This window comes from Rhopalosiphum maidis, chromosome 2 (assembly GCF_003676215.2).
Source record: "Rhopalosiphum maidis isolate BTI-1 chromosome 2, ASM367621v3, whole genome shotgun sequence".
Lineage (NCBI taxonomy): Eukaryota > Metazoa > Arthropoda > Insecta > Hemiptera > Aphididae > Rhopalosiphum > Rhopalosiphum maidis.
The window spans coordinates 65,693,596-65,710,662 of record NC_040878.1 but is presented as its reverse complement, the minus strand read 5'-3'; positions in this window follow the sequence as shown (position 1 = coordinate 65,710,662).

Sequence of the window (17,067 nt, the reverse complement as noted above, 5' to 3'; positions counted from 1 at the left end):
TACGTGTGTGTCGACTTATCGATTTTTTCCTCTAATACGTATGTATATATATATATACATCTGAACGCACGCACACATATGTTTAAATATATATATATATATATTGTATTGCTCGTACCGGCTGCTGCAAGCAACGGCTGGTTACAGGACGATTGTTTATATTATATACCTATTATACGCACATATTATACGTATATATATATATTTGTATATTGTAAATATTGTAAATATTCCGCGCTCTTTCGCTATAATCCGAGGGAAAACGCGTACCTATATGTACATACGTTGATATCGTGCTCGTCGACGTAAATATTATTATGATACACCCGTCTTCTTTCTACACGTTTTACCCGAATCGTATCTACGTGTAGTTGGTGTAATTATCGTTTACGAAAACAATTAAGTTTTTTATACAAATCGATACGTTACGTCCTAACATCTGAAAATAACAGAGACCGCCGAGGGTCCGCTATTGCAGTTGGTTCCAAGTGCAGAGTATGGACATGAATTTTTATCTTTAAGCTCTTCATTCGACTATTGCCACGGGAAAAAGTGACGCGGTTCGATTGGCGATAACTGATAACTCGTAGTAGGCCATGCCAGAATTCTGCTGACCGCTTGATTATGCATTTAAACTGTACACTATAATATTATTATATTGATCATAGAAACAATAATTATCGCAAGTGTAAGTGTTTACACAATTATTACTAGAGATTTAACGAGTTATCAGTTGTTTAAAATTAAAATACAACAATTATTTTCTGCGATTACAGTTTATCATAAATAGCACTTGCGATTACGCACTTGCCTGCATAATTATTAGCTAATTTCTTGAATCCTTGTTAATTTAAAAATATAATTTTAATATTAGAAAATAAGTTTAAATTTATTAAAATAGTCTATGTAATTTACCCGCTACTGTTCACTGATAAATACATATTTTATGTATATTTTAGACTTGGATTTTATTGACGACACCTATATTAAATTAGAAAACCTTTATTGGCTGTATTATGCGAAATTACCATCATTTCTCGATCAGAACAGTAATTCTTACTTCAATTCTTAACTTTATTATCTGAATTAGAATAATCTAATAAATGTTGAATATTAAATGAACAGCTATTTCCTTTATAAGCACTTAAAGTTTAAATAAAAGGAAGAAATGTATTCGGTGTAAATGTTATTAACGCTTATTCGTTTCAGAAAATCTTATTGCAATGTTTTGAATCAAAGATTTTAGTAGTATTCAGCTATATATAATCAAATAAAAAACATAGATAATAATGTAATGCTAAAAAGTTTATTTTCAATATTTGAATACAATAATCATGTTCATTATGACGATATTTAAGTTCACAGTATTATATTTTCTAATAGAAATATTTCGAAAAACAAATTATTATTTGATTTTATAAGAAACATCAACACGTATTTAAGTACAGTCCATTTATCTTTAATACTTATACAAATAAAATCGTATTATAATAATAAATTATGTAGCTCAGTTACATCACGATTTATTTTTATTTTATAAAATGCATGCGTGTTGAATAAAAATGCCGTATAATCACATAGTTAATTATTATTTTTATGAGTGTTGATCGTTTAATCTTTAATGTTTAACCTAAAATGTTTTTAAGATTTTCATTCAAAAATATCAACATTACATTCACCAATATTGTTCTTTATAACCATGAATGACTAAAACAATAGTGTTTTATAGTCACAAATTATGTATTAATATTTTCATAACGTTATAATTACTAGGAAACACCATTGTACCCGATTTCGTGTTATTCGTCGTAAAATGTATTGTAACACAAAACGGTTTTCTTTCCTTTTTTATTTTAATTTTAAATTGAAACCAAAATTGAAATTACGTCATATTTTCTCATTAATTTTGTTTATCTGAATATGATATTTTGAATTTAGTTGTTATAGTTATTTATATAAATATAATTTACATCAAATTATATTATTTTGTTATACATTAATTTAATTTTACTCAATTAAGCCAAATGCATGACAAAAGTAATAATAAAGCCGTTTAGGTGCTATGAATAAGACAAGTGCAGCTTAAATATTACTTTTTGTTATCCTATAATTGAAAACCTACTGTTATACACTCACAAAATATATGAAAATACATTTATTAGTTCTTAAAAATTAGCAAGCACTAGTTATTAAAATAAATATATGTATTTTTTAATGTACCATATATAATATCTAGATTCAACCAACAGTTATAATAATATTATGCTCTTTTTTCAATTATATAATCATTATAATGCGCATGCGTTTTATAAAATAAAGTTTTATGTGGAAAACAAGATTTTTAATTGCATTATAAATAAGGTATTGTATTCTTATAGAATAAAACTATTGTGGCTTTAATCATTTTAACCACAATACGATAAACTGTGTCAACGTTTTTGTTTTAGTTAAGGGGGTACAAGGGAAACTTGAACTCAGAGTTCAATATATGGGTCTCAAAAAATACAATTTTAATTATATTTTAAAGTTTTCAACAATGTTTTAAAAAATGGTGTCATTCGTATTTTTTATATGAATACAGACAATTTCAATAATTTATTAATGCTTTGAAATTGTATGTATTAGCCTGGAAAAATAGTTAATTTGTTTTTTTTATGACAAACTCTACATTTGAATAGTTCAGATAGAAATATTATGCGATAATAATATAATTATTTATTATATTATACAAATCTATTTTTAGAAGTTTAAATTTAAAATAGTAAATTTGCAATTAAAAAATACACATATGTATAATACAAATTATATTTTGTAAAAGTAATATAACAATATTTGTGTGATATCCTGTGTGTATATTTTTAGTACATGTGTAATTTACAAGACCTACGTAGCCGATTTGTATACTCGAAGAGATATAATTACATTTAAGCCGGAGTAAACAGTTCATTTGAATAAAAAAAAAAAAATGAAATGAATATTTATGAATTTGTCACCGGAAAATAATTTACCTGTGCAATGGTGTAGCTAAATTGCCTATTTAAGACGCCGCGTGATTTTAATTTAACTATTGAATAATATTGTATTAAGTATATTATTAGAAAAAAAATAGTACCTACACGAATGATAATGCTTACTTTGAAAAGGGAAAAAGCCAAAATCGTTTCAATAGTGTACCATCAGCCGTTTTTATGACGTGCAATATTTTTATTTCTACCAAAAAATCAAAAAAAAATTCGTCAAGTAGGAAAACCCTCTGCTGTATAGAAGGTGTCAAGTACACCTCGTCATTGAATAAATCATTGCAAGGTCTAAGTCAATTGTGATATTAATTATATAAAATAAGAAATTGTTTAACCTAAAGTCATTATTTATTTCTTAAATACGTATACAATTTTATCATAATTTGTGTTTAGTGTAAAATTAATAGTATTTGTCACTAATAAAATGATAATATCGAGAAAAAAAAAATAATTAAATTAATTATTAAAAAATGGAACATTGTATGTCTTGATATTACCTTAAAATTGATATATTTTACTCTTAGACATTTTCCAACAGAAAATAAACTACTATTAAATTATTAAAAAAATACAATATAATTATAGAAATAATAAATAAATGCTCATGAATAATAATTAATAATACATTAAATCCTTTAAAATAATCATGAAAAATTGTATAATGTATAATTTAATAATTTAATAGTTGGATATACCTATTACGTATTATTTCTAATATTCCTACTAAACAAGAGACCACAAAGTATTTTAATACAGACATTGAAAACAACTAGAATTACTCCTTAACCATATACAAAGATAAATAATCTGCCTATAATGCGATTTGTATGCAGATTGTCTACTTCAGAAATTTCACATAAAGCTTCAAGAGATATTACAGAAATTAGTTTATTGACATCGTAATTTGTAAATTCCTTAAATGTTTTTGAAATTAATTGCATGATCGTTATTTTAAATATATAAACTATTTTGAGAAAAATATAAAAAACACAATATGATATTATGATTTAGGTCGATAAATGCTGTACTTATTATGTGTCTTTAATATACTATTTTTTAATTTAACCAATAACTGTTCTAAATTTTAAAAATATTTTATTTATAATTTATATATTGTAAGTCTCATTCCATCAAATCATACAAATACGCTATCAGATATTCTGCTATACTATCACAATATTATTGTGTATAAACGTTTCGGTGGAATATTGAATATATATTATAATTTCTATTATGATTTTACATTTACGTTATTAAAAATCATATTTTTCTATTAACCTCTGTGCCAAGCTCATCACGAATTCGCCACGCATCAAAAATATCAACCTAATCCTAGTGCATTCATGTCTTTCCATCGTTGTTTATTGTAAAACTTATCGTCATGCGTGCTCGCCCGTCATGGCACGTCAAATTTAACCTGACAAGAGCGAGAAGAAACGTGTGCTTGCAGCACTCGTCTGGGATTTACGGTGTCGGGCAGACTAAATTTCTGGAAGACATCAACATTTTGCACCCAAAAACCTTTCCATGATACCGTCTAGTTGAATAATTTAATCAACATCCTTTGCGGCTCTGCCTGTCTAAGGCAACAGAGTGAACGAGTATTCACGCGTCGTATATATGTCGTGCCGGATAAATGTCTACCAGGCGCTGTATATGTACGACGTATCAAATCATTTTTGTCTCAATTTCAATTAGGCTACTTATTATACATACATATTAAATAAAACGTAAGCACCGGATATGCATTAACAAAACGATGGAGAATATTAAACCGAGTTTATAATATATTAAATTTATATAAAGCCTTAGGCCAATAAAAATAATAATAAATAATTCTTACGTAGACACGTTACTGGCGTATAATTTTTTTACAATAATTCTCAATAATACAAATTTTAAAATTCTATACATACAATTAATATTTATTTAAAATAAATAGAAATAACCATATAAAATCGTATATATCATATACATACATAATTATACGAATTTGTTAGTATACACATTAGATTCATTCTATACGAATACAATATTTTAAATTCATCAAATGATCGGGATAAGTGTAGATTTTATTTTTGTGTATACTTATTTATAATATTTGAAAAAAATATTATTTTTACACAGTACCAAGGTTAATTTAAAAAAAATAAAAAAAAATATAATTATATCAGTGTGTTATTACATACATTATAATATAATTAAATATAAATATTGATATTGAATATAATGATTATATTTTAAATTTCTAAGTAGAGCAATGGATATTAATATTAATATTTTTTATTGATTTTATAGCAATGTCTTTTTTTTGTCAGTCATCATCTTTTGGGATCGTAAAAATGATTTGATATTTCAAAATAGAGGAAATTTATAGTAGCAAAGATGTAGTTAGTTTTTACTGTTTTTTTTTTTTTTTTAATTATGTATTTAAATTAAAACTTTTGATAAAATTCGACTAAATCGCAAAAATTTAAGAACTATTCATATTATAGATTCATATATATTTTTATTTTTATTTCAAGTTTTAAAAACTGAATACAAGATTCCTCATAAATAGTTCATACTGAAATCATAAAATCTAAAAAATATAATATAATGGCAATAATTTTTTATAGACATTCTAAGTTAAAATTCGTCGAAACTAATAATTTAAATAAAAAATAACTATGTTAATTACTTTTAATAATTTAAAAAAATTATTCATGGTAATATTACTATATATTTTATTATACGCGATGATATTTTTGAATTATTTTAAGATATTTTCTGTGTATAAATTATATTATCAATCTATATTTAAATACTATATTTCAAAAAATATTATTTAATTTTGAATTATATACGTTTATACAATATGATTTAAATCTATATAAATACATATTATTACAATAACTAAATACTAATAATATAATAAATGCAATATTTTCAGAAAAAATTATATAAGTCCCAATGTAATATTAGAAGTAAAATGTCTTTAAGGAGTTTATAAAAAAGTCTTATCATGAAATATACTTGGTGATATATAGGTTGGCAGACCTAATTATTACGTCTCAGCTCAAAATCGCCTTATTTGTATAAAAATCATGTGTATATTATTAAATTCAAATTTAAAACGCCATCGCCACTAAAGGCGAACCACTCGACGTCTAATGTACAATAAAACAGTATCCTCTTGCCAACTTTTTTTTTTTTTGGTTTTTAAATGTGAAATAACAAAACGAACTACTTAAATAATACAATATTTATTACATTATTGTACATTTTTTTTCGAAAAACTATGCGTATCGTAATAAAAAAAAATAATTATAAAATAATACACGATGTTTTAGAGAATCTATACCACGCCATGCAGCCCACCAACCACAACTGGTTTCGGTTTTGGTTGCCGAGAAATTATTGAAATGTATAACGCGTACAGCAGCAATCCATATCTCTGTTTAAATACCGATATTTTTAATGAATGACGAGATGTCAAGCGTAGCGCATCACGTTTATACAGGGCAAAGTAAATAACAGCCGTGTTGGTGGACACGGTGTATATAGATATAGTGCGGTGGAAGCAGCAAAGTGTGGTGGGATGGCGACGGTACGCGAACGGAGCGTCTGAGAAATATAGAAGAAGAATAGCTATACATGGCTGTTATATTATATCCGTCAGCGCTTGTCGACAGAATTCTCACACAACACACGCACGCACGCACTTCGTTGTAGTCGTAGTAGTAGTAGTAGTCGTCGTCGTCGTCGTCGTCATGAATATGCATCGTCCCTTTCGTCTACTCCTCTCCCGCCCAGATAGTCACTCACATCACTGTCTTAACCCTTTTGCGGCACCGACCACCGTCGTCTGTATATGATGGTATACCTACACACATACACTCGCGATATTATAATAATATATTATATTCGGTTCCTTTGACCCTGCGGCCACATACAACTCGCATCCACGTTTTGGTATATTATTATAATTTATTATAATACTGTATAGTGTAGGTGGGATGGTGTGAGCATCTCGGAGTAGTAATAATATAATAGAGCTACCTTTACCATCGGTCGAAGAAGAAAAAATCGAGGACGTAGGTAAACACTAAGTAAACGAGTTACTGAATCAGGGATATACGACATTTTTAAATTTAATTTTGGTTATAAACTGTGTTAAATCATCCGTTTATTCGCGTCATTTCAAAAAGATTTGAGTTAACGTTAAAAAAAACAAAAATTATTAGCTATTTCCGATTTCGTATATATATCTAATTTCGTTTTGTTTTTTTTTTTATTCTAATAATAATAAAAATTTTAAATTTTCAACTCTGAGGTATTTAAATTGATTCAAAGCTCTTGAAATTGAATGATATGCTTATGTATTTTTGGTAACTGTAACTTGGTATAAGAACAACTTTTGAGGAATCTACTAGAAGAATCACAGCATATGTATATTTCATTGTGGGGATGAAATAACGAATGAACCCTTTCGTTTCGGCGGCCGCACCTTCGTCAAACCGCCCTCGGACGTGTCGCGGTACGACGTAGGTCGTGATCTATTTGCGCGCACGCCACTCGCATTTCTCAACGGTCGAAGGCGGCAGAGTCAGTAATCGGACTGACGGACGGATTGTCGGGAGGGGGTGCTGCTCTGACTTTTAGGGTGTTGTCGGGGAGTGGAGCACTGTTTGAGTGAAATATATTATTATACGGCGAACAATAATCATAATAATGCTACGCGTACGTATATTTATGACGGCCGCTGTAGAAAGCGCACTTTCTTATACAATAATATTATTATATTATAATATCGTCATTTCGTATAATTCTTGCCAGTTGGAAGTAACAGCTATATATAATATATATATGTATGTATAATGTGTGTATATATATATACACACAAACACACAAACACGTTATACGTGTATCGCGTTTGTGTCGCTTTTAAATAATATAATATACATTATGATAAGAACTTCTGTAATAGATCCTTTTTGCGACTATTTCCGCAACTAATACGTTTTATACATGAGTAACACATGCAAACGTATATACACTACACACTTAACACTACGCATAAACGGATAGCCACGAGTTGACGATATATTAACTGTCATAGACCATCAAGCTAACAAATTGGTTAAGAAAATTTTGCTTCCAATGCTTATATTGGGAAAAAATCCATATTTTTTAAGCTACCTAAAAATTGTCAATTCAATAAAACCGAACAAGCAATTAATGTATCGAGTTAATCAATTCCGTTTTATGATTTCAGTTTGATAAGTAGTTACTTATTACTTATTTATAACATTTTGTAAATGCTAAAATTGTGTAAAATAAAAATGTATTTAAGTTAGAATAAGAAAAAAAATATTAAAAGTGATTAATTTTTTTTATTCCACCTTTTTGTTAATATGATTTTTTTAAATCAAAGCCGATTCAAAATTTAAATACTACAACCCAAAGTCCACATATGTTTTCAAAAATAAGAAATATCTTATTGCATATTAGAAGATAATATATTATGTATAAATAATTTGAATAAAAATTAACAAAATATCTACTTAATGTATTGTAAATTAAATCCAACTAAAAATTTTACATCATCTTCAAGTAATATGAGCGTATATAACTAAAAAATTAAACATAATTAATAATAAATAATAATTTTTTTTTTTTAATTATTTAAGTTATTTCAAGATAATTAAATGCTGAAACAATAATTTAATGGTATTTATAATGCTTTTGGAACATGTGGTTTATTTTTAATATTATTTATGTACATATTAATATTTATTTCTAATAAATATTTTTTGACGATTCATTTGTGTATCTTTAAGAAATAAAGATTTTTAAGATTTTAATTAAAAATTGTCCTAAATTATCTAAAAAGCTAAAAAGCTTAGTCGTCTAATTATCATAAAAACAAAAATTTAATTTTCAATACAAATATTATATAATTATTATAATCTCTAATCTATACCAAGCCATATGACTTAATTTTAATACTGAATTAAAAAATGTCTTCAAAAAAGTTTGATTACCTACCCATGTCTATTTCAACTATTTAATTTTTTTAACAGTACGTATATTTTTATATTTACAAAACTAAAAACTATATTTTATTATTATTCATTTTCAAAATTTAAGTGAAAACTTGTTTTTAGATACCAAGATAAATATGAAAAAAATATAAATAAATAAATAAGTTTTCAATTTATTTGATATCGATAAAATTGCGAATACTTTATTAACTATCAATGCATACCATTGAAGAATCAAAATTAACTTAGTTAAAAAAAAAATCGTATTTCTATTTAAAAATATGCCTTATCATATTATACATACTATGTATAATAAATTACAGCATAATCAATAATATAATATTAAGCTATTTTTGGGCATAATTTAAACTTGAATTAATTGTATAGTTACATTAAAAATAGCTTAATTAAGTATTGTACTTAATTTGTATTTCAAAATGTCTTGTAACCTGACATTTTTAATTTATATTTATGTGTAAAATAAGATTTATAATATCTCTGAATAAAATCTATCGTAATAAAATAATTAATTTTTATTCATAATCCTGAAAAACATTTTATACATTACACAAATCGAGTACATTTTTGAATTGAACAAATATTGACAAATAGTTTTTTAGATAACCAAACATATACAAAATAAATTACTCTATAATGTTGACTTTTTTATTTTTAGTTTTATGTCGTTTTCATACGTCAACTGAAAATAAATGTATAATAACTCTATTGTTATTTTTTTTTTTACTTAAATATAGTATAACTAACTAATAGGTATTAGCTTAACATTTTTCTTTTCTCGTTTAATATTAGAACATTTTTTAAGTAAATATCATGTAACTTATTTTTTTTATTTTAATAGCAGACAAGTTGAATAATTAAAGAGAACAAATTTTAAAATAAATAAATAAATAAATAAAAGCTCATTTTAAAATACTTATTGATTACTTATAATGTATTTTATCATATAAGAAAAAATACCATTTGAAAATATACAATAAATAACTATTGTGTTTATAGAATATGTCGGGTATAATCACTTATTAGTCGGTGTTATTTAGCGAGAACCTTATGTTACTGTACCTCCAAAGATTAGAACATTCTGAATTAATCCGGAATATAGTTGATAAATCTTAAAATGTATTTACGCATTGCAGAAACGATGATAGCTGTAAGTGCAATCATTCTTACAGAACATCGTTCTAGAACAATAACGGAAAATACCAAATACTTAGCTACATCATTCAAATCCTCTTTCATTCTCTTGACTTATAGTAGAATCACCGCAGCTGCATACGCTCCAACAACTTTATAAATGCCACTTGTTAAAAGCATTCAATATTGTCGTGCATAATTCAAGTTGCCATTGAAATAACCAAATTTTTCTTGTTTTATACTTTTTTTTCTGTGTAAATGCTTTTATTTTTATTTTACGTATTAACAAACAATAACGATTTCAAGCGAATAATATGTGTACGAATTTATACATTAATGGAAAAAGGTTTTAAAGTCTTTTGATGTTAATCGTGATTAAATAATTGAAAAATGTTGGTTGTATGAATGTATCATTAAATTATATATTGTGTAAGTCGTTAATTATGCTATTTTTGCTACTCAACTCATAGTATACATGTAATCACTAAACACGTTTCCAAGGTCTAACTACTAAAAACGTAGAATTTCACTGATAACATAATAATTCATCATAATATTATAATTATTTGTATTATATGTACCTAGTACCTACGTATAATTCTAAATGCACAAACTGACCAACTATAATATATGGGGACCCAGCAAATTAAAATAAACACTTAATATACATTAAAAAAAACATTTAAAACTTGACAATATAAACAATTCTAATTTTATTCAGATTTGAGAACGCATTTAAAATGATAACCAACTCGATGGAAACTCACATACCTACAAAAAATGCAAAGGCATAATGATTAATCAATCAGTAGAATATGAAACGCCTAGATGGACACAAATATTTTCAGTACCTACGAGGTAATAATTTATATTAATTTAATTTATTATAATCTATAGGTACAATTAAAATATTTTAAGGTTCTAAGATTCTATCTTAAAGTTTATTATTTAATAACTTTAATGATTATTTGTTTAAATTCTGGTTAAAGTGATGGACAGATGAATGGAAACATTTTACTATAATGATCTGTGCTTTGCTTTATAATTACATTTCAATCAGTTTTTGACAACGGTTATTGGTATAATTCTATAATAATATTTTGACATTTTTTAAGTTATTTTTAGACATTTGAAAAGTTAGATTTTTTTGTTTTTGATGTTTTTTTCTAAAAATATTATTATCAATATAAATTTGGTAAAATAGTTTGATAATTTAATAAAAGGTTCTTTTTAAGTTTTAATTTAAATAACATTTAAAAAAATAAAAAATACATAGTCACGATTATTTTTATAAGCATTTGAACTTCAAATTTGTACGATATTTAAATAAAAAATAATGATTTTAGTTATATTTTTTGTAATTTAAATAAATAATTTATGAATACTTGCAATTTTAAACGTATTCGTTCAGAATCGTCGTTATTTTTTTCATTCAAATCAAATTTACCACGTACAAATTATAGTACTTTGCTTTTTTATACTTAAATTGGGCGGGTATCACTAAAATGAAATGTATTTATTTTCTTTAGTTTTACGAAATTGGTATAATATACCAATTTATTACAAATATTATTTGTTCTGGTCATAACTGTTATATTATTCAAGGATTTTTACAATATTATCTTGTAATTTTATATTGAATATAGGTAGGTTAGGTTATGTATATTTAGTTTATGACGTACCTAAATAGGCACAGATATTGATATATTGTATTATCCAGACATCTGGTTAACGTGTGGATTTATTGCATATTATAGTTGTGTCGCAGTTCGAATCGAATGATGAAAACACACGTGCAGAGTGTAAAATATAGTTTTTCCAGTTTTTTTTTTCATATATATTCGTCAAGGTGGTTCAGATTTTTTTCGGCGCGAATAAAAAACTTTCTCTTTTCATAATGAAATATGAAATAATAATTGATAACCCACTATTTTCCATCGCAGTCCTTTCTCCCTAATCATTTAAATAATTCAATCGAATGGTGATATAATAATACGAGCGTGATGTTTCTCGTTCCATTTTGTCAACTGATCTTCATAATATGGTACATGCATATTTAATGTTCATACATATATATATTATTCGAATAAGATTCCTGGTACTACAGTCTCTGACAGAAACAAGTAAACGCAACTGGGTGTATTATATACAATACGTCACGTATCACAATAAGGGGCGATGAGCGTGCACATAGCACTTAGGTCGTCTCATCTCGCCTTGAAGTATTATAATTATGTGTGTGTGTGTGTGTGTGTGTGTGTGTGTATATGTATATAAATACATAATTATATATTATAAGCGAGCCGTGCGTATATTTTAATATGAACACAGTCGGAGATGGAATTGGCGAACGGGTCGAAGAGTCCGGACGTATATATATATATAAAAGCAACGTAATGACGGTGCGGCGGGCAAGGGTTTAGCTACTTTTTCGTAGGGCTTTTCCTCTTTCCGAGTACCTACTTGCGCTCACCCCGTCCCGTTTCTCCCCACCCTACACTACGGACGACGATCCGCCGGCATTTGCTACCAGCCGCCACCTCCATACACACGTCCAATCCACATTCGCGGAACGACGACGACGACGACGACGAACGGTCTCGTCTCTCGTTTTGCAAAACTTTGTTTGCTGTTAAGGCGTCGAGATAAGGCGGGCCCAGTGGCGGATTTTAATGGTATTTAAACACGCACCACCACCGCACACCGAGACACACGGACGGCCGGTACAAGCGGTGGCAATAACAAAATCTTCCGACGGCGGCAAGAAGGCATCCACCCCACACCGCACACCTCATTATCTGCTCCTGCGTTGCCACTGAGCTCGACGTGTATCGTAAAACCAAAAGGGCCGTTAAAACTTTATCGCGTTTACCGGGCATTAAGAATACTTCGGCGGTGGAAAGAGAGAAGTAGAGATTTGGAGAGAAAACCACTAAAACTACTCGCCGTACACGGTTTATATAAATATGCGCGCGCACACACATAAACACACACACACACATAAAAACATATATATATATATATATATATATATCATTGTATAAACATAAGTGCAGAAAAGGATATAATATGAGAAATGCAGTTATTTGAAATCGGTACATGGTACACGATAAAATGTCATTATATTGACCCACACCCCTTAGCATCGGTTAGGTTAGGTTAGGTTATATCATATAATCTCATAGAATCTCATACTCGTCGAGAAAACGTTTTTCCTCGTGAGGAGGATAGCCGCGTTTACATATGTGTTATATCAGTCTTACGAACGTATTTTGAGTTCTCAACTTTAATATATAATTCATCTATTATAAATGTCGAGTGTAAGAACACATTATTTATGTTATTACGTTGGATTTATACGATATTTTAATATGATTTATGAGAATGAAAAATATTTCTGTTAAACAAAGACGTTTACTAAAATAATTGGCTACATTATTACATTCGTAAATGTATAATTTTAATACCTACGTATTGTTTATGTATAATGCTTGACCACGTAGGTTCTATAGCGGTTGACTCGGCTCCGAAGACTATCTTCGAACTTACCTGTATTATAATATGTTTCTATTCTATTGCCATTTATAGAAGCTAGCTGAAAAAGGGCTATTATCGAATACCTGATCATAGCCAGGTTAGGTTAGGTTAACCATAACCGATCATACCTAGTAAATATTATAACTTTACGGTTTATTTTTGTCTTGATGATCTGATCACTATTATTCAATAGACAATGAACAACTTATTCAAAGTGAAAGGATAACGGAGTTAGTATTACCCTAGGTTTAAATTAGTTAACCACCGAGGGACACTTTGTATCTGAATTAAACTGTTTGACATAATTCATGTTTGACACTGATATAGTGATGTATATTTAACACAGATATAATATTAAAGTCAGTTTCTGTAAATATATTTTTTCTACGCACATGACATTATTTAAAGATCATTTAAAATCTAATGATTTACGGAAGTTTTACCATGTGAAGTTTTTTATTAAATTTATAAAATGATATAAGACTCTTAATTAAACATTGCAATTTAATCCATGCATAGTATAAATATAAATTGCTTAATTGTTCTACAGTTTAAAATAAATTACAGAATTTTCTACTTTTACAGTGAATTAGTTAAATGGGCATAGATTCTACATGGTTACTTAATATATTAATTTGTTAACAATCTGTTTTACGACTATAACTAAATCTGTTTATTTATATTATATATATATATATATATATATTTAAAAAAAAATAAAGTAACCAACCTTTGAAAGGAATGTTTTTGGAAAGAAGTTCATGGATCCACGCATATATTATACGTAGAACGGAAACAGGATAGTACGAAAATAGTATGAATGCCGGGTACATATATCAAGAGAATCTTCTATGAACCAAATATCCAAAAATATTTTCCACGAAAAGACTATAATGGGTGGACAGCATATGATGAGCTTCGAAAAGTTGGGTGATATAACTACAGCCTTAAGTTAGTAGACCAAATAAGTAACAGAAGGAGAATTCGATAACGTTGGCTAAATTCATTGTAGAGAAAGATTTAAAATCAGGTAGATTGTAAAATGACGCAGCAAGGAACTGGAAGAAGCAGACAATAGAAATCGTTGAAAGGGTTTGTTCAGAAGCACCACAAGATAAAAGCTAAAAAAATAAAAAGTTGTTGATAAAAAAGTTTATCGCAAATATACGAATAAGTACAAACAAATAATACACGTTTTAAATTAATAAAATCCGCATTGTGCAATACACACCTCTGAGTGTGTGTGTGTGTGTCTGTGCAAATAATACATAATATACGCAGTGCACCACACGTGTACAATATATTATATTATATTATTATATACATCCGAGTTTTCCGAGCTACATCACGACCCTCTTCGCCCGTACGCGGTTCGTACGACTGCAACTGTGGACAAGTACGGCGGCGGGCGGCGTCGTGTTGTGTTGCGGGTGGTGGTGGGGTCACAAAGGCGGCGAGCACTCGACGGGTCTCTATACTACAAAGTTTCTTTCTCCCGTTTTACACTGTCTCGATGTCTGTTGTTGATATTAAAATTCCATCCGTGTGCCTTTCGCGTATAACACGAACGTCGCCGTCGTCAGATTGAAATTCAAGGCGTGGCGGTATATTTCGCATTATACGAATATGTATAAAGTATGATGCCGCGTCCTGAATACGTTCTATACACCGACCCGGGTGCGTGCACCGTACACTGCGGGCACCGGTGGGAGGAAGAGCTCTTTCTCGAGTCTTGCACGATAAAATTTATGCAAAGCCTAACAACAAACAAAATGGCTGCTTCTTATGGCACGGATATACTGTGTGTGCGCGCGCGTGTATGTGTGTGTGTGTGTGTGTGTGTGTGTGTGTGTGTGGATATGTGCAACTCGGAAATGTTAAATTATAAGAACAACAAAACTTTTAATTGAATCTTGGTGTGTCTTATTTAAAATGTATTAATAATCTTATCTGTAGCGTTTTATGCGAGCGAATCCAGTATGCGCCGAGGTACCTCTATGTTATTATAATAATATAAGTAGTCGTTAGTAGTTGTATTGCGATTTGGTATTATTTGCACGTTACCGTTCAGCAACAAATACCGTATACAATAAACAAAGATCTAATTATATATCATCATCCCATACGCATACAACGATAGTTAGTCATATTTATCATCAATGTTCGAATCAGGGACTGTAACCGTACAGAAAAGAACCGGTTTTGGAACCGACCGGAACCCTTTGAATTTTGGGAACCGGAACCTCAGCGAAACACTAATTTAAATTAATTTAAAAAACCAGAACCTTACCGGAACCGTTACATTTTTTATAAAGGTTTTTTACGATTAATTTCGGCTTTTAATGGAGTAAATATTATACTATAGATAGGTATAGTATGTGGTAATAATAAATAAAAAGTTGGTGATATTTTAAAATTTGAAATACCGAATATTGATACAATAAGTGGTAATTAGTAAATAATACATATATTACATAATAATTAATGTATAAATTAGGTATAAAAATTAAAAAAAAAACAAAAAGGGTTATTTAAAACAGGGTTATGTTTAATGTACATAACATTAATAGTGTTTAGTAATTGCTTTACTTATTTAGTCTTTTTCTTTGACCTAAACATTCAGTAGGATATCTGGTTGAAAATTGGTATTGACCTGTCATAATTTATGCCATTTGACACTACTAATATTTTAAAATATTTTTTAAAAAATCGAAACAAACAAATTTTTATTGACAGAAGTATAAAACCAAAATAGGAAACGTATTTTTCATTTTTTAGGAATCGAAAATAAACCTAAACCCAAATTTAAAAACCGAAAAGGAACCGGAACCGAAATACTAGTTTTTTTAGGAACCTAACCGAAACTGGAACCGTAAAAATCATTAAGGTTCCAGTCCTTGGTTTGAATATCAAAATGAAATATCACATTTTTTTCCGATTTAATTATGAAATAAAGCCATTTAGTATTATCAATAATTTATTTGGATTTATTTCAAAGTTCAAACCGACGAAAAGCAGATTTCGACATCACCGTTTACATATTTTGTTTTTTTTTAACCTAACCTAACCTAACCGTTTCATAACGAAAAAGAAATAATTTTAAATAACTATTACATGGAACCATGGATCTAAGAATGATTGGTATATCAGATTCTTGGATTTTTTTTTTTTTTACTCACCTTAAATCTCGCTTAAAAAATAAGTTTTTTTTTTAAATGACCACCCGAATAAACGTGTAGACCAAATTATTATGTTATGGCATTTAGTTATTTGCTAAATCAAACACAAAATACATCAGCATATTCAAAATTATTTATAACATTTCAAATAGT